This window comes from Pinus tabuliformis, chromosome 9 (genome assembly GCF_031772625.1).
Source record: "Pinus tabuliformis cultivar Carrire ecotype Pingquan chromosome 9, CPIR1, whole genome shotgun sequence".
NCBI lineage: Eukaryota > Viridiplantae > Streptophyta > Pinopsida > Pinales > Pinaceae > Pinus > Pinus tabuliformis.
In genome coordinates, this window is record NC_142307.1 from 821,512,339 (window position 1) to 821,531,530 (window position 19,192).

Consider the following 19,192-nt stretch of genomic DNA (forward strand, 5'->3'; position numbering starts at 1 on the left):
TTTCAGTTTGCCATCGAGTCGGTTTGAGTCAAGTTCCAGTTAAGTTTCAGTCAGTTTTCAGTCAAGTTTTCATTCAATAAATGAGTCAAAGTCTTGTGTCGTTTGCCGAAATAATGACTCCATTGCCCAATGAATAAAGCACTGGTCTGCTCTCCCAGAGGTCTAAGGTTCTTGGCACCTCCAAGGAGCTACCATCCCCATTGGAGCCAATGTTAGTGTCAGTCTTTACAGCCTTCCTCCAGTGATCAAATGTGCTCTTACATAGTGATTTTGAAGTGTCAAGGTCAAATTTTGTCATTTCAGTGAGTCTTCAAGCAAAATTTGGTCACTAAGCATTAGGTCTAGGGTTTGCCCAAATGTCAGTCCATGTCATCATTCAGCTGAGCCTATCATCATTCAGAGGGTTTTCATTGTCATGTCAGTGTCTAATGAGTCATTTCACACCTTGTTCATGCTTCAGTTGCGCCCAGGCAAGGTCATTTCCCTCTCTTAGGGTTTTGAAGGCAGTTTCTCTTGGGCGGCCAAATCACCGGAAAAACTTGTTTCCTGATGTTCATACACCTTCCCCTACCCTTCACCTACCTTATCAAACACTTCCCAACACTCAGATCCCCCAAATTCCTCATTTTTGCACAAACCCTAGTTTCTAGCTACAACCTGGCAATTTTCTAGGTTGGGCCTGTGTTTTGCCCTTTTGAACCCCTTCCCCTCGCTCAATCTCTGAGATTCCACTTTCCCCTGCTTCCTAACATCCCTCCCCATTCCCAAAAATTTCCCCAAGAATTTAGAAGCCTTCTGTCCCCTTCATTCCGCTTCATTTCGACAAAATTCCTTGTTTCACACATCGGGACAAGTTTCACTCAAAAGCTGTTTCTGAGCAATCAAAGATGAATTTTTCAAAACTGAGAGAGGTTTTTGTCCATAACATGCCAAATAAGAAAAACCTCCTTCAATTTTTACACAGGTGTCATGGTTTGAGAGAAATGTCAAAAATACCGGCGAAAACGAAGGTGCTCCAAGGACGGTTGGCCAAAGCACAAAAACGAAGGAAAACGCCCGATCCACTCCAAACTTTGGCCAAAGCCTCTTTGACTGAGCATGGTACTTGATTGGGGACTCCCAGCCCAAATTTCAAGAAATTTGGAGAAAATTTTGTCATTTGTGAATTTTTTGTGCAATTTACAGGTTTTGGTCATTGGAATGGTCTCACCCCGGGTGAGACCATTTTGGAGGACTGCTCGGAATTTTGAAAACTTGGCATTTTTGGAAAGGGCATGCAAAGAGAAAAATTACCAATACTTGGGAGAAGCCTGATTTTGAGATTTGAGCCTCCAAAAGCTCAAAATACATCAAAAAAATGACTTTCTGCCCACTTTTTGAGTTGCAGAAAGTGACCTTGGGAGAAATGGTTTTTGAGGGGGAAAAACAACTCCGAATTCGGAAATTCCACTTGGGATGGAAAGTAGACAGACCAAGCTTTCCAATGAGCCATCTTGCACCTGATTTGGACCAATGGAACCCACTCAAAAACAACTGTGAAGGGGCGCGACCAGAACTTCCAGGGGCGCGACTAGAACTTCCAGATTTGCCAGAATTCACATTTTTGGTCAAAAAACACTGTTTTGACTATGGTTGACCATTTTTACTTGTAGATGATGGATAAATGTAATATTTTCATGGCACTTTGGTAGATTTTATCTTTCTTTACCCTTCTAGAAGCTTCCATGATGTAAAAAGTGAAAAATTAATGCATGGATGAGTTAGCTAAGTAATAGAGGCAAGTTGTTAGGCTGCCTATTTTCTAGTTCTTAGTTTAGAATTAGTTCAAACTGCTCCTAGGAAGCTGAGCTCGACCCCTAGAGGTGGGGAAAGGAGTTAGATGGTCTAGATGGTCTATATTATGCTCTCTCCTTCTCATTTTCATGGTTGGACTCTTGTGTAAGGAAGCTTTATTGTATATTGTGCATCTATTTCTGCAATTGAAGGCAAGGAAAGCCAGGGTTTTACAGACATCTTTGAGGATTCTTGTGGATCTGATTGTTGATGGTGTATTCTCTACATGTTCTTGTAAGTTTGTTTATGTGTTTCATATCTCTCTTATGCTTCTAAATTGGACAGATGAAGTGGTAAAGTTTGAACTCATGTTTTGACATGCTCAGCATTTTAGTTTGTTCAATTTTAATGTTTTCTACTGTCTAGAGAGGATTCGAATTGTGTGTTTGCCCTCTTTAGCTTCTCCTCTATCATCTCTGATCATCCATCTCAGATTAAGACATCAGCACTCATTCCTACCTTGCCCCTTAGATCCCCCTGTGAAAACTGTGCTCAATCCCCGCACCTTGAATTGCACTTCCACCAATTGCCACCAAAAACCCCAAAAATCATTAAATCCAAACCCCCTATCAATTTACTAGCCTAAAATCCTTATTCTTAATTGGTCAGCCTAATCATATTGAAAGATCTATCGAATCTGACCCGAGAGAGCCTTCTCATACCTCGTAGGGCTAGCTACGAGGTGAAATGGTTTGATGTAGCCTTGAAGGTTTACCTTCCTCAGCCTAGGGTGAAATCTCAAGCGCTAACAACCCATACATTCTTGTCCTTGAATGTGTCAGATAAAGCGAAGAACAAGATCCCATCTGTTACTTCCTTTGCGAGCTTGTAGATGATCTTTAATAGACAATTCTTGATAGATGTAGTGATATTTCCAAGAACCTTGAAATCCTTCCTTATAACCCTTGCCATAGTGCCAACAAAGATGTGATCTTCATCCTTCTTCTTGCACCTTAGCTCTGATACCATGTTGGAAAATATGGAGACTTGCAAATTATAACTTATTTTTCTTATCTTGATAATTACTTGTGATGTTAGTTGGTCTTTTATTACTTCTTTAAATCTGTTCATCAAGAAATGACCAAACATACTGAAGATCACAAAGAGACAAAGTACACAAGATGTGGGCTCCAAGCCAGGGAAAAACCCCTCCAATGGGAAAACCTAGAAAATGCTTCTCTTCTTCTTTAGAATTTGCTTACAAAAGAAACTTCCAAGACCCAAAGACCAGAGCCAATAAACCCTCCAAGCCCCAAGCCAGCTCCTAGCAAGATATTCCTTGAGACAGCTTCCAGAACCTCAATACTGCTACCGTATCTTCGACCCCTGCAACATAATTTTGGCCCTGCAATTTCGGTCCCCTGCAACTACTACAGAATTTCGACCTCCTGCAATGGCAGCGTCACAAACCTTAGCGAGACAAGAGAAAAGTTTCCTTGACAAAATTTCAACTTCTGCTCTTCTTCTTCGTCCTCCCAGCTACTCTTCTTCTCCTTCACTATTGCAGATTGAACTTGCTTGAGATGTGTGTCCGAATGAGTCGAATTGCACTTCTTTATATAGCCTTTCTTAAGGGTCGAATTCCCCCCTTTTAGGCCGATTTGATATGCTCCTTGGGCCGACTTGGTCTTGGGCTTATCCATGGCTTTTTATTAATAAAATAAATATTTTCCTTCATTACAATGAGTCCAAATGGGACTATGACATATGACCAATATTATTATTTATCCTAGAAAGACCTAAACGCAAGAAGAACATGCTTTTGACTCAAACTTGAGTATGAAACCCATACTCCAAAAATATAATTTCTTTTCTTTCATTTTCTTTCTTTAAAAAGAATATACAATGTCATGATTACAATTACATCATAATGAAGACCAAACCTAGTTAAAGTTTTCAACAGTAAGATGGAATGTTAACTTTCCAGGGTCGTAACTTTTGATTGTCGATGACATTTGCATACTACTGTTGCCTCTGTTGCCACACAATCTAGCAGGGGTCCTAAGAGGGGTACCTAAGGGACAACTACAAGACCAAATGACAACAATGGGACAAAGACCCACTGTTACCTCAATCAATGTCCCCTGCTCTTTATGGACTTTCACCAATGGGAGGAGTCCCAGTATAAGGGAAATCACTAGGATGATAGGATCAATGGCTAGGTATGGGTATTTCCAAGGCCCATTCAGAGGAGAGGCTCAAATAATGGCTCAATTGCTTCAAAAGGAAGCTAAATGGCTCTCCAATAAAGACTTATGAGGATATCTAGACCTAGGAGGGAAGGTTATTCAATTGCAAAGGATACTCCTAGACCTAAGGCTTCCTAGGGAGGCAAGATCTTTCTTAGTGTTTTGTAAGATAACAACCATATAAAGTTTTGGGACCACAAAAAAAACCTATAGGGAATCCAAGCAAGGCCTAAGGCTAGAAGATGATCCTCAAGGAGATATCTAGGTTAAGAAAGGATGAGAAAGGTCAACAAATGATTAACTTCTTTTGAGTTTTCAAGAGTATGTGACCTTTGGAATGCGACTAACCAAAGAAGTTGAAGTGTAGAATCAATTTTCAAGCTAGGGCTTGAGATTTCTTTCAAATTAGCCATGGGAATTGCCTCAAATTTAGAGGGTCAGTTGAGGACACTATAGCATAGTAGCCTACTAATTCGCTCACCAAAAGGCCTCTCCTAAAGCATATCACACTAAGTCCTAGGTGACCTTCTAGGGTTAGGGCATGAAATTGAAAAAGGTGAAGAAAGAAGTATGAGGGTTGATCACCTAGGAATGAGACCCAGGGCCCTGACAATTGGGAGAAATGGAGTCAAGACTTGCTTTGATGAATGAATTTTGCTCTATCAAGGAAACATATGCAACTTTCACTAACCCTAGAAGGCAACAACTCGACTACAAGAGGTATTTATACTTTGTTTGGCAAGAAATGATGGAGTTTCGAGGATGTAAGATAAAACAAGCCTCTAGGAACATTCATTCACATTTCCTAATGAGTAATGCATGCAATACTTCAATAATCCAGTGCTTTTCATGAATTTGCATCAAATTAGGGCACAAACAAGATTATGACAAGATATACCATACATTAGACATGTAGCAACATAAAGATATAGCATCAAAAACACACAATCAAATGCGAGTATATCCATCCATCATAGTTGCATTTAGAAGCTCCAAGACAAGATAGCGAAAATCCCAAACATCAAAATGCATCAATAACATCCAATTTCGTCCATCAATTGCAGGTCTGAATTCTTTTACAAGAGAAAATCCCAATCCAAATGATGATGAGTTACAAATGAGGCTCTCCTTGTATTTATATGAGCCTTTAGGAGTTCAATTTGGTCTAATTAGCCTAATTTAGCCCCTAATCAATATTTTAACGTGCAAATAATAACCCTATTCGTGACAAGCCCACCAAATAGCTCAAAAGTACAAAATAAGCCTTCCTAATGAGGCCGAAATGATAGAATAATGGTGAAAAGGGTCATTGGAAGGCCAAGATAAGTCCTCCATGTGCCATGATGAAGAGGAGGGCTCCCAAAATGATGACCAAGGGGTGGCCCCTTGGTTTCCAAGCAAAACATCTGTGGTGCTCCCAAGTGGCTGTGGGGCACAATCAATGGTCTCATGGTCTCCAATTGGATCAAACATGTTGATGCTCCATCAATAAGGGCTAGAATGATGACACATGCCCTCCCATGTCTCTCTGGATGAGACATACCCCATTTGGACCTTGGATCAGCTGCCAAGTGTCAGGTGCAAGTGTGTGGTTGGTTGGGCAACATGGTCCAAGTACATCATCATCTTTGTATAACTAGGGCATGAACAAGCAATATGTGGTGCTAAAGAAGCCCATGGCGTGGAAATCAATGCTCTATTGTGGTGGAGGCCCATGGCTCTCAACGCTCACCCTACAAGTTCCATTATGACCCTATGGAGGAATTAGACCTCGTATAGAGAGACCAAGTCCAAATGGAGACACACCTGCAATCATGTATAAGATCCAATGCATTTCCTCACCTTCCAGTACAACAATTCATTAGTGCAATTGAGTAAATAAGCTTGCAAACCAGGGGTAAAAGTGGACACTTCATAGTGGCACGCCCTTCGAAATGGGATTTAGAAGGTACAGGTGTTTCCTTGCTCAACAAGAGAGGTTAATAAAGGACCCAGTTGACCACTATGTGTCAACAACCCATAGCAGTACACCCCCTTTTTCGCAAAAGGAATAGCGCCAGATCGATGTGTTTCTGCCATACAACTATCATCATCAGCCTGACTTCCAAGATGTTATGTAAAACCTTTAAAACATGTGTATAATGTAAATAATCTCGGCAAATCCGTGTCATGAATGTAACGACCTAGGTAAACCTACTTTTCTAGTGACGACCTCCATTCTGGGAGGTTTTATGTCTCACCGATCCATTCTCGGATGGTCGGCAGAGTTTTCCTCCAGTGTTACCCCAAAACTGGAATGGATTTTGTTGCTAGGATCTTAGGCGAGTCCTAGTGTTTTAGATTGAGTCTATGTAAAAGTGATTTGTGAATAATCCTAACTATTTGGTTAGGTTATTTTATTACAAATTGCTTAGTCTGTTGGATTATATTTGTGTCGCAAAAATGAGTAGTCTGTGAGGGTCTATTACAAATGGATTTTCCCCCTTATGATGTAAAAAATATGAAAATCATGATGTAAAATGTCTTGAGGGTTGGAAAAATAATTTATCCCTTCATAGGTTAATTAATTAAATTTTTTGGCCAAAAATTAATTAAAATCTTAAGCCAGAAATTTAATTAATTCCGGGTCCTAGGTAAATTTAAATTCTCCAAAGGCAAAATTCGTCAATCCTTAAAAATAAAATTTTGAAAGGTCCCAGGACTAAGGTAAATGATTTATTTTGCTATATTTTAAACCTTTGATCCCTGGGGGTTAAGTCAAAGTCAAATTATTGAGGAAATTAACTCAAAATTTTAATTTTTGAGTTAATTAAAATACATTTAATTAAAAAATTCGAATTTCCTCGAGAATTAAATATTTTGACGGATGAGATTAAAAGAAATTTTAATCTTCATCAACGGCCGAGATTGCTTTGACAAAGATCACTCGAACTAGCCATTGGAGGATTTATCTTTAAATCGAAAGTCATTTATCATTCGATCTATCCGACCTTTGAGTCTTGTGCTAATAAGAAGCTCTTGTGTAATATTTTTCTGGATAATAAAAAAAGACTTTGGGGTTAAGTTTTGTTGGTGCTACTCTTCATGGGAATACTGTAAGATGTGTTGTTTTCATGCATAATTTTTTTCTAAAGCCATTGATGATAGCTTCTAAAGAGCGATTTGAGTACAGGTATCTTGCTCAATTGCTGGGGTTTGAATAATAATCTAAATTTTGAAGTTTGAACGTAATAGCAGGTATCTCTATTTGTCTAAGTTTTATTATTATTTTCTCGCTTTATTTTTAATGGCTGGATCAAGTTTTGCATGGAAATCTTGATTTTAGTTACTTGGGCGTTAGGGGGAGTTTTTAGTTGGACTAGCCAACTCCCGATCCGTGTTTTCTGAGGAGCCCAGTAAAATTAATCCCGGGCTTATCATAAGATTTTTTATTGGTGATGCACGAAGGGTTTTGAGTTAGCACCTCCTTAAAATTTAAAAATTTAATTTTTATGTGGGAAATTGATAGATCTAGCTGTTGAGAGCCTTAGATTATCAAATCTGGGAGCGGAGTTGGACTCATACTCCTCAGATCTGATAGATCTACCATTCTTGTGCATAGGTCTATAAATTTTGTAATTATTTTTCTAACGTGGGTTTTTTTGGGTTTTAGTTTTTATCATTGTATATATTGTTTGGGTGTTTTCTTGTTGTCGTGCAGCTACAGATCTGAGGAAGAAATTTGTGTAGAGTCCAGATCTAGGCCCTAGAGGGTAAGATTTGGATCTCTGGGGTTTATCAACATAATTTTGCAAGAATATTATTCAATTTTTTTTTGCAATCCAAGGGTTCCAAAAGTTTTAAATCCGGAAAATTTCATAAGGGTTTAACGGATAAATCTGAAGCTGAAGCATTTCATTTTAAAATAAGATTTTCTGGGAAATTTTCTTAGGTTTTTGGTTACCATTTTTCTCTTGTTTGCTGCCGCATTGAGCCTCTAGAATATTTCAAATTTTTTTTGTGTTGTCTACGTTTTGGGGTTTCTGCAAAATTTTGAATAACCTGCTACAAATCTGCAAACCTCTCACGCTGCCTATCCGTGTCTTTTCCATCTGTTGTGTCCTCCTCTTGCTGCCCACCTCACTCAGCTGCACGTTTCCCTTACCCTTCTCCTCTGCTCGTTGCTCCCTCCATCCGTAGCCCATTTCCTTAGCTCCTTTTCCCTGCGCAGTCCCACCTCTCTCTGCTGCATGTTCCCTGCATCCTCATCCCGCAACTGCTTCTCCTCTGCCTCTCCCATCAAATCCTCATCCGTCGTCGTTCCTCCCTTTCCACAACTACGCTTCCCTCGCTTCTGCCCATCAAGCCCCTATCGCCGCCTTCCAAGCTCACACCTGCACAACACTAACACAAAACATTCGATTTATTTTATTTTATTTTGTGTCTTTACGTTATGCATTAGGTTTAGTTTTTTTTTTTTTTTTGAATTTCTGTTATTTACTCTAGTTTAATTTAGGTTTCTTAAGTTATTCGATTATTTAGATTTATTTTATTTTTCATTTGGATTTATTTTAATTTGATTTCTGATTTTTTTTTTTGGGGCTTGTTTTGATTTCACATTTTCTTGTTTTATCTTTGTTTTTACATATGGTTCTTTGATTTTGATTTTTTTATTTCCTTTTTCTTTTTTATTTTTTGATTTGATTTTTGTTTTGCATTTTATCATTTTTTTAATTTTAACCTATGATTTTGATTTTTTTAAATTTCATTTGAAAAACCCTAAAAATTCTAAAATTTAAAATAAAAGCAAAAAAACATTTAAAAATCTAAAAAGTTATAAAAAAAAATTAAGAAATAGAAAAAATCATTTTTGTGACTATGAGATTACTAAGGAATTAAATCAACAGGACCTACACTTTTGCATCTAAAAAATTAAAGTCCTTTTGATTTTATTATTTTTGGTCACATTAAAGAATCTAATTTCTTCATTTTACACATTAAATTAATTACCTAAGGAATAATTAAAATGTTAATCTAAAGTTCCTTGGTGTCCTTTCGTGGTAGTGTTTTCTCCATGGTCAAGTGCGATTAATGTTTTGAAAATTATATTGGCTGTAGGAGAAAGATAATTAATTCTAGATCTAGGTTATTGAAGAAAATCATTTTTAATCTAGAATCATTGCTTAGCAGTTAATTTTCATAATTCTTCATGGGATTTAATTGCTAGAACATATTGCAGATTTGGGTGTTTATATTTAATCGTTCATGATTATCACTATTCATCACCACATTATAAATTGCTATGGGTAACTTGTTTTTATTTAGTCTTTGGTTAATTGAATATAAAGGCACTGGTCTATAATCATTTCCATTTTGTGGTTGTGTCTTGGTTGTGTTAATGTTTAATCTATTCATCTCAGTTAATCGGGACTCATTTACATTTGTCAAGTTGTCCATATTTAAGTCTCCTAGAGCCTGTGTTCCACAGGCTATTTTCATTCATTCACCTTACGGACTACCCACTTGACTTGTCTAGGAGAGAGTCTAAACAGAGTGAGTAAGGATTAGAGTGACAGCCCTTACTCTGAGCGTTGTCGCGGTGCCTAGACACTTTGTGCGACAACAAACCCTATTAGGAGGTTTCAACCTCTAAGGGAGCAACAAATCCATGGTACATCCGTCAAATGGCAGGTGTCATGTGAAATGATGGTGGAACAGAGTGGGGCAACAGGGAAGGCTCCAAGCCACATGCCATGGTACAAGGGTAGCTATAATGAGGGAAGCCCACACATTGGGTGTATAGATGTAGGAGGGAGCAATTGTGGTACATGAGTTACCCCGACCTTTGTTTTTCCACCCTTCTTCATATGCCTTTTTGCCTTTTATTGATTTTTCTTTCTTTTAACTGCTCGGGGCTCCAAGGGATGAGAGCATGATGTGTATGATAAAGCAGTGATTACCCCTGAACATGGGGCAGTTCATCGCCCACCAGAGGTTGGGACAATAATGGGTTCCTTAATGATGATGTTGATTTTGGGTAGCGTTGGATGTGTTCTAGCTCCAAAAGTTTGTGGAGGCGCTAGAACACATGAAATCTCCAAGCCCCAGAAACCATTTGGAGAAATTCCGCCTGAATGAGGAGTTATTAAAATAATTAATATTTTTAAACGTAGGAAAATAAAAATATTAATGGGTATTAAGAAGAATATGGGTGAGAAGCTTTTAGGTGATGAGGATCAAGTCTGTTTTAATCTTAGTCGTTGATTAGGGACTTAATCTTGGTCGTTGACTCGTCAACAGGAAAAGTATAAGAGGATGCTTGAGGATCAGTTGGAGATACACCAAATGATCAGTCAATTCAATTTTTCTAGCGCGAGGTTTGTTGAGAAAGTCGAATAGGTGATCTGAGTTGCAGCAGAGGGGTAGGGATAGTTGGGGTTGGAGGATCTTCTCCGGGACCCCGAATACTCAGCAGAGAGACGCAAAGATACACCAAAGGAGGCAACGCAGACCAAGGGAGGTAAACACTGGGCCAGGAGGGCCCACACATTGCTTGACGTAGTACCAACACAGAGGAAGAGTTTCCCTCCTACAGAAGTTTGAATTCAGCGGGGAGCAGCAGGATCAATCGAGAAGGCTGACGTCAGAGCTCTAGGAGGCAGAGGAGGCAGCGCAAAGCTGACACAGTGTCTCAGAGTGCTCCACGTAGGCCCACGCAGCTACTGTGAAGGGGCAATGCAGTTGTAGCCAGGGATGGTCAGTCTAGTTGCTGGATCATAGGGATTTTGCCAGGTGAAGTGAGGTAATCTCACTTAGGTTTCTACCAATATATTTTATCTCTATAATTGGATAGCCGAGAGGGCATTCGGAGTTGTATTCAGAACTATTGCTTAATAATAGAAAACCCTCAGAGATGCTGCATCGTTTTTCCCGCATTGGGTCTTTCTAGGGACGTTTGTCCAAAAATAATGGTTTCCCTTGTGTGTTTGTCTCATATCTATTTTATTTTATGATCTATATGTTAGTGTAGTCTGTAGTAGTGTTTTTTATTAGTGTTTAAATAATTAAATAACTTTTTGAATGTAAAAACAAGTAGGAGATGATAAACCAGTGATTGTAGTAGGATTTTTGATGTGTAGATTCAGAAATTTTCACAGATGCATGGGGCACTCATAGGGGCCCTAGGAACTAGGGTGATGGCCATGATGATAGGGGCTAGAGTTCATGTTTGGCTTTTTCCCATGTGCTAAATTTTTATGTCCCAGCTATCTTTTGCATTTTATGGTACATTTCCTATTGTAAGTGGCCAAATTATCCTTTTAACTTTCTTTTAGTTGCACAACCTCCGCGACATCTTTCCAGGCCTGACCCAAAGTGTGGACAAGGGGAGGGGGAGGCTAACTCCTTGTGGACCCAATGGACAAATGTGGACCCAAATGGGAAAAGTGTGAAAAGGGGTTATAATGAGTGGAGGGGAGTGATATATATGGTGTCGGGAAGTGGGACCATGCAACCAAAATCAAGGTTTCCCATGTAGTGCCACTCCTAAAGCTAGTAGCCAATAGAGGAGATCCCATGGGACTAGGATACAAGATTAACCACCAAGTTGGGACAAGGGAACAAGAGTATAGACCAAGCCCATTCTTTCCGTCGAATCCCCCCACTAATCCATGTCGAAATGTGTCCAAGAAAAGTAAGCATAAACACCCAATTACATAATGAAAATCCATACCTTCGGGGTTGGAAGGCCCACCTTCAAACATATGATCATAACAGATGGGCAAGGGCACATAATAGTTGGCTCAAGTGGCGAAGAATGGTGGCACATCGAGCTATCTGGTGGCTGCAAGGAGATGTCAACTGAAGACAAATCTAGGAGAAAATTCTCTTATAAGGGTCACCCACTAGTGGTAGGTAATAGACCCATTTGAAGTTTCCCCAAAAAATTTCGTTTAGGGCCTCAAAACAACTCTAGAAGTTTGAAACATGAAAACTGCCAAAATAGAAAATTGTCAAAATAAGAAAATTGTGTTGTGAGCCAATGGAATAGGGGGTGGCCATCAATATCCTCTTGGATCAGTCCTCCCCACTTAAGAAGAAATGGTCTCCAATGTGTTGAGTGCCTCCATGAGATGGGGAAACTTCTATTGAACTTGGTCCCTAGTGAGCCACTTGCCTTGGTGCAGGAGCTGGCCTGCTTTGACAACCCGATATAGTTGGATCCTCTGTTGGCGAGTGTTCTTAATTTGTGTGTCCATGATTTGATTGATTGTTTCATGTTCAATGCAATCTAGGTTGAGCTATGTCAGTGTCAACTACTTTCCAATTTCCAATGTGTCTAATAATGGTGGAAAGTATGATTGAAGGTGGTCCACATTGAACATTAGGTGCAAGCCAAGGAATGGGGGGATACTTAGCTCAAAAGCATTGTCACCTACTGCCTTGGTTATGGTGTAAGATTCATAGAGGAGTGGTTGAAGCTTCTGATGTGCCCCTACAAGTCATTCCTTCTACAAATGTAACCATACCTTATCTCCCACATGAAACTTGTGTGGAACCTGATGTTGATCATGGTGTTGTTTGTACTTAGCATTGGCTTTGTGCAATATATCATGGACCTGCTAGTGGATGTGCCGAATTCATTAAATAAACTTGGTAGATTTTCTAGCATTAGATTGAACATGTGCAGATTCTACCTGGGTAGTTGCAAGGGGTAGTGCGACATCAATGGGACACAATGGTTGAAATCCCAAGCTCACTTGAAAGGGGTTGGGGGCAGTCGAGGTATGGATAGCTCCATTATAGCTATGTTGAACATAGGGGAGAATCTCATCCCATGTTCGTGGATGCTTGGAGTTGTACATGCGTAAAATGTGCACGATCATCCTATTCACGACTTCTGTTTGGCCATCATTTTGTGGGTGGAAAGCAGTTGACCTGGTGAGCTTGGTGTCCAACAATGACCAAAGGCTCGACTAGAATGTACTTAGGAATCTATTATCCTGATCTCATATGATGGTTTGCAGGATCCCAAAATGTACCCACATTTGTTAGAAGAAGATCTTCGCAATGGCTTCTACTATGATACTCTTCTTGCAAGCAGCTAGAATTCCCATCTTAGAAAATCTATCAATGACCACAGGTACACAGTCATCACCATTGCTTGGTAGAAGGAAGGCCAGACATATAGTCCATCAAGATGGATTCCCAAGGTCGGTTAGGAGTAAGCAGAGATGTGTATAGTCCTTGCTTCTTAATGGTTGGTTTGGCGATGGTGCAAGCAATGCAGGACCTGATATACTTGCCAGCATCCTATCAAAATTTTGGCCAATAAAAATACTCCTGCAGTACTACCACTATCTTCTCCACACCAAAGTGCCCTACGATCCAATTGTAATGCACCTCCCAGATCAGCTTAGCACACTCGCTTGAAGGAACGCAAAGGCGTCCCAAGTAGCACAACAGTCCATCTTGAATGTGGAAGTCTGGAACTAGTTTGCCAGTCATCAACATCTTGTAGGTGGTAGTGAATTCTAAGTCATTGTCATATAACTACGGCCATCTAGAAGTCTCGTGCCCACAAGAGTTGAGAACTATGTTCAGCGCCACAATCGGGGGCCGACTGAAGCAATTTCCAACGTGATTGATGCTACCCTTCTTGTATTTAATGTTCAAATGAAATTGTTGCAAGTATATGGACCATTTTTTATGGCGATCATTCTGCAACTTCCCTTGTGTTTATATAAAGTGAAGAGTTCAGTGATCCATGTCAATGATCATCTCCTTTTCCAAAATATAACGTTTCCATTACCAGCGCTATACGATGGAATACATTTCCTTATCATAGGTGGGGTATCTTCGAATAGTATCAAAGAGTGTCTCACTGTGATAGGCCATTGAATTCCCTTGTTGAGTGAGGACTGCACCTATAGCATAGTCAGAGACATTTGTCTCAATCTCAAATGGTTGTTGCAGGTCTAGTAGGGCGAGTACCGGTGCAAAGCAAAGGCGGTGTTTCAATTCAATGAATTCCTTCTATTATGACTTGGACCAAAAAGCTTTGTTTTTGCTCTGCCCTTGGTAACTTGACTTAAGGGCCAAGTGATATGAGAGAACCCCAACATGAATCTTTGATAGAAATTAGAAAAGCCCAAGAAGCTACGAAACTTTGTTAAAGTCATCAGGGTCGGCCAATCCCAAATAGCTTGGATCTTAGCTAGATTCACATGCACACCTTGCTCATCAATAACATAACCCAAATATTGGACCTTGTCCATGATAAAGGAGCATTTTGCCAAGTTAGCAGATAGCTTGTGTTCTCGCAAAGTGTGAAGGACCTGCCAAATATGTTGTAAGTGCTCTACCCAACTCTTGCTGAAGATGAGGATATCATCCAGATATACAACAACAACTGAGTTGGTGAAAGGCTACAAGATGTCATCGATCAGCCTCATGAAAGTTGCGAGGGTATTCCTCAAACCGAAGGGAATGACAAACCACTCAATAAGACCCTCCTTGGAATTGAAGGTGGTCTTCCATACATCCACAAGTTTTATTGGCACTTGGTGATAGCCATATTTCAAATCAATCTTGCTAAAGTACTTGCCCCCCTTGAGTTGGTCAAGAACGTCAAAATCCGCGGAATCGGGTATATGTTCCTAACTGTGATTTTGTTCATATCCCAATAATTAATGCAGAGTCTCCAAGGTCCCATCCTTATTTTGTAAAAGCACAATTTGGGCTCCCACAAGGTGAGGAACTTGGTCAAATGCTCCATTTTTGTAGTAACTCCTAGATTTGCCACTTTATTTCCTCGTTTTCCAAAAGAGAGCAACGGTAGATTGGCCTATTAGGTAGAGGTCTGTCGAGGGTCAAATTGATCGAATGCTTGACCTGAAAGTGTAAAGATACCCCCTTGGGTGAGGAGAAGATGTCCTTGTATTCTTCCATGACCTTATCCACTTACTTCTGCTGCACAAAGGAGCCCTTTTTGGAGGCCATGGATGTGGCCATGATCTTCCCCTTACTTTGAGAGTGAATCAGGAAAAAAACAAATTTCCCAGTCTGAAAGATGATCTTACTGCATTTCTTAGTAGAGATCAAATAAGTCGCATTAACCAAGGCTACCTTTGGTATCCTATATAGTTTTTTGCCCAAAGTAATAATAAGAGTACGAGGTCTAGACTCATACATAGCATGACGTTTCCACAAGTATGGTTGGCAAAAAAAAACATCACAAACTTCAAGGGGAGAAACCTCACACTATACCTCGTCTGTGAAAGGCTTGATGCTATAGGGAAGGCGACACTATTCACTGACACGGAGATCTCGCCCTTAGTGGAACCACTTGATGGTGCATGGCTATGGGTGTGGTATTGTCAGCAGGCCCAATTCCTTAATGACCTCTGCTGAGATGAGGTTTTTTTACTCCCACTATCAATAATGAGACACAGTAGAGCACCCTTCACCCACATTTGTGAGTGGAAGAGATGCTCACCTTCCTCCGAATCTTTGGGCTCACTTTTTTGCATATTGGTGGTGGAAACGGTGGCATTAGGTTTTGCATCAATGATTGTTTCCCCTTGTTGGGTTCTAGTTCAAAGTCAGAACCTACATCTGACTTTGAAGCGTTTAGCTCAACCACCAGTGATTGCTTTGCGCAACATTCATTTGGGATGAGTGGGACCCTTATGGAACTCACACCACTTTCTGGTGTCTTTCTTCATCTTCCCATTACTATTCTTTGCTTATGGCTTCGATGGGTTGTCTTGGGGTGTTCCACCCTGGATCTATCCTTTGTTTTATGGTTTGGGGTGCGCTTTCCCTGCTTCAGATTCGCAGATTCAACGTCTCGCTTCTTCTGTTTAAATTTTTGCTCGATTTTGACAACATATCGGTATACTGCGCCAAGCGAGGAAATGTCCAGGAACTTCATTTCTGTCTGGATGTATTTGTGCAAACAACCACAGTACTTGAGCACCAGATGTTGAACAAAGTCCTTAATACCTAGCTTCGTGCATAGGGAATGAAAGATATTCGAGAATTTTGGCACTTCTTGGTCCCTTTCCTACCGTAGGGTGGCCCATTTTATGAACTTGTCTTCATAGTTTCCAACAGGGTAATATTGTGCCCTAACAACATCCCTAAAAGAGTTCCAAGAGAGTGTGACTGCAAATCATGGGGATTCCTCTATGGCCCTTTACTCATAATAAGTTTCCCACCAGGTCTTAACATGGGGAACGACCTTAAGGAGTGCAAAAGCAATCTTTTCTCTATTGGAAAAATTATGGACCGAAAATATCCTTCCAGCAAATTTAACCATTTATCTAGAGCATCTGCATCTATCTGGCCTTTAAATATAGGAATATAAAAATTAACTTGTACCTTAAAAGAGGTGGCACCTCTGAAGTGGTTGTTGGATGAAGATGCGTCACCTTCTGGGAAAAATTATCCATCATCTCGTTCCTTTGTCACTTGAGGGCTTCTTCGTGCAACAATTTGAAAAGATCTCCTAATCCCTCATCTTTCTTTTCTTCCACCATGGGAAGTCATCGAGGTGAGTTTTGAAAGGGCTCAAGAAGTTCGAGTCCCAATTCCTTATACCCCGACCTTGTTGGGGACATGCATAGAAAAACAAAGAAAGAGCAGACCTCTCTGATACCACTGATCCAAATTTAAGAAGAGAACAAAATGAAATATAGATTTAAAATCAAACACAAAGATACAATGAAATTGAACTTAAATTAATAAATAGAAATGTTGAAACTATTTACATGCAAAATGAAAGCAAACTAGTTCAAATCATGGTGGCTTATCTCTGAGTAGAGATGTGATGGATACGTGCCTTCTTGAACTATGTTACAATGCAAAGGCCTTTTTATCATGAAGAAACAATGAGAAACCTTAAACATCCAAAACCCTAACCCTAGGAGATGAAGCGCCAAAGGCGCCCAATAGGGTTGCGGGGGAGCGCTCCCCCCCTCAAATATGCTCATGAAGTACACTCCCTTCGGGAGCACATCGGGAGCGACTGCAGGAGCACACTCGAAATTCACTCCCTAAAAATTTTGCTCCCTAGCTTTTTTTGCCAAAAAAAAATTGCAAACACGTTCCAAACGCAAATATTTTTCAAAGAAATAAATTTTTTTGAGTGGGACAGTCTAATGATCAATCCTATGGCTCTAATATTGATATACAATTCATGGTAATGTTAAATTCTTAAAGTAAAAGTGATATTCTCCTTTATCTTTCATTTTCTAAATTTTTAACATTACCATGAAATGCCTCAAGATGTTTGAGAGTGGTCCTGACCTCATTGGATTTCATATGGAGAAGTTAAATTTTAGATCTCACTCAAAATCTAGCAAACTTTCAGTTTTTCAGGATTTCAAGATTGGGGAGATTGCAATGTTTCTATTAGATTTTGTCATGTACTAGGGTATGGAACTCGTATTTAATCAAGAGCACCAATCCCTCTATGTACCTTGATATTAGTGACATTGGTTGTCGAACTCCTCTATCATGACCCTACTAAAAATGTACCCATCACTCAAACAAAATATTGAATTGACATGCTACATTTTTTCTATCTTAAGTTAATGTTTAGAGGATGATATTAATGACAAAGATCCCAAGATAGGCAATGATTTTGATGATATGCAGGTATTTATTACAGTGTGATTTTTTTGGATGCTAGAGGCCATCTAAAGCCTGCTTGTTGATGTATTTTCAGTTCAGATATGGATTGCACTCAATGTTATTTTGGTTATGTGCACCCTTACATGCTATATAAATCAAAACTTGTAACTTGTGGACCTGTGGTTGATGAAGATTGTAGCTACTAGATGATTGATGTTATATGGTTTAATCCATGTTTTTATGCTTTTTATAACTAATTCATCATTCTACATGCTTTCTCAGAAATTAGACATTTCTCGTGGCGGCAAGAGGCCCAAGCATTAGCAATAGATAATAGATTTACTTGTCTTTTCTAGTTTCTAGTAGTTTTTATAATTGTTGACTCTTTCATATTTATTACGATGTTATTTGTAAACAATATATGACAATTTAAGTTTGAAGTTTGAAGTTGGTAATTATAACTCATTGGTAATGAATTATGAATATAATGCTTCATGAAACTTGAAAGTTGAAACATTTCATTTCATGTTACATAATCTTTGTTATCATTTGGTTACTTGGTAATGGTAATGGTTACAAGTACAAGTTACAACATTAGTGATCAATGATGGTAAATGTTATATATCGAATTTTGAAAGCTTGAAACTTTAAGATTGACGAATCATGAGACTCGATATGTTGTATGTTACTAACTTGTTGACATGGTTGATGAAGATTATAACTTCTAGATGATTGATGTTGTATGGTTCAATCCATATTTTTATGCTTTTTATATCTAATTCATCATTCTACATGCTTTTGTTGACATATATTCATCAAAATATATAAAAATATATATTGTATAAAAATTTGCTCCCGCACCAAGAACTTTTGAAAATGTCGCTCCCCGCTCCCACTTCCAAGCAACCTTGCTATGGGCCCCAATGGGGTAAGTTGGAACATCAACTTCCCGGGGTTGTAACTTTGGCATACGATCTTTGTTTGACGTGCATGATAGACCATTAAAAAGGTCTATCTGAGGAGAACAAATTTTGACTATAGTTGTTAATCATAGACTGCCATATTCCTGTTTCCCCAAAAAACACCATTTAGGGCCTCAAACGGCTCTAAAATTTCAGGACCTGAAAACTGTCAAAAATATAAAACTGCCAACAAGTCCAAGCTCGTGGGTGTCTCGTCTGGTAGGTTTGTTTTATCCACCTAAGCTCTATTATTCTCTCAAGTCTCCATTTTTCCTAGGTGTGAAATTTTTTGTTATCCCGACAATTCGTCACTCTTGACTTCTTGTTTATATTCTCAGGATTCTTCCATGGCCCCTGGCTCACTTCAATCTATTTGTTCCCTTGTTGTGAATCCACGAGAAAGATTTGAAGATAGGTTGGCCTCCCATGGTGTCGCTCCTTCCTTTTGTCTGAATTTTGACCACTCTATATATGTTTGTTTCTTTTGTGCTTCTTTTCACTGCCCTATCATCATCCCTTTGAATCCCCAAGCCCTATCCTCTTTGACACATGACCCCCTCTCTCCACATCATCAATTATGCTGACCAAAAA

The 19,192-nt window shown here is 39.4% G+C and overlaps 1 protein-coding gene across 2 annotated transcripts in view; it reads right to left on the bottom strand.

Moving 5' to 3' along the window:
* LOC149151315 (putative LRR receptor-like serine/threonine-protein kinase At1g63430) overlaps positions 1 to 19,192 on the bottom strand; it is a 170,314-nt gene that overhangs the window by 108,536 nt on the left and 42,586 nt on the right. The gene's annotated exons all lie outside the window — the stretch shown is intronic.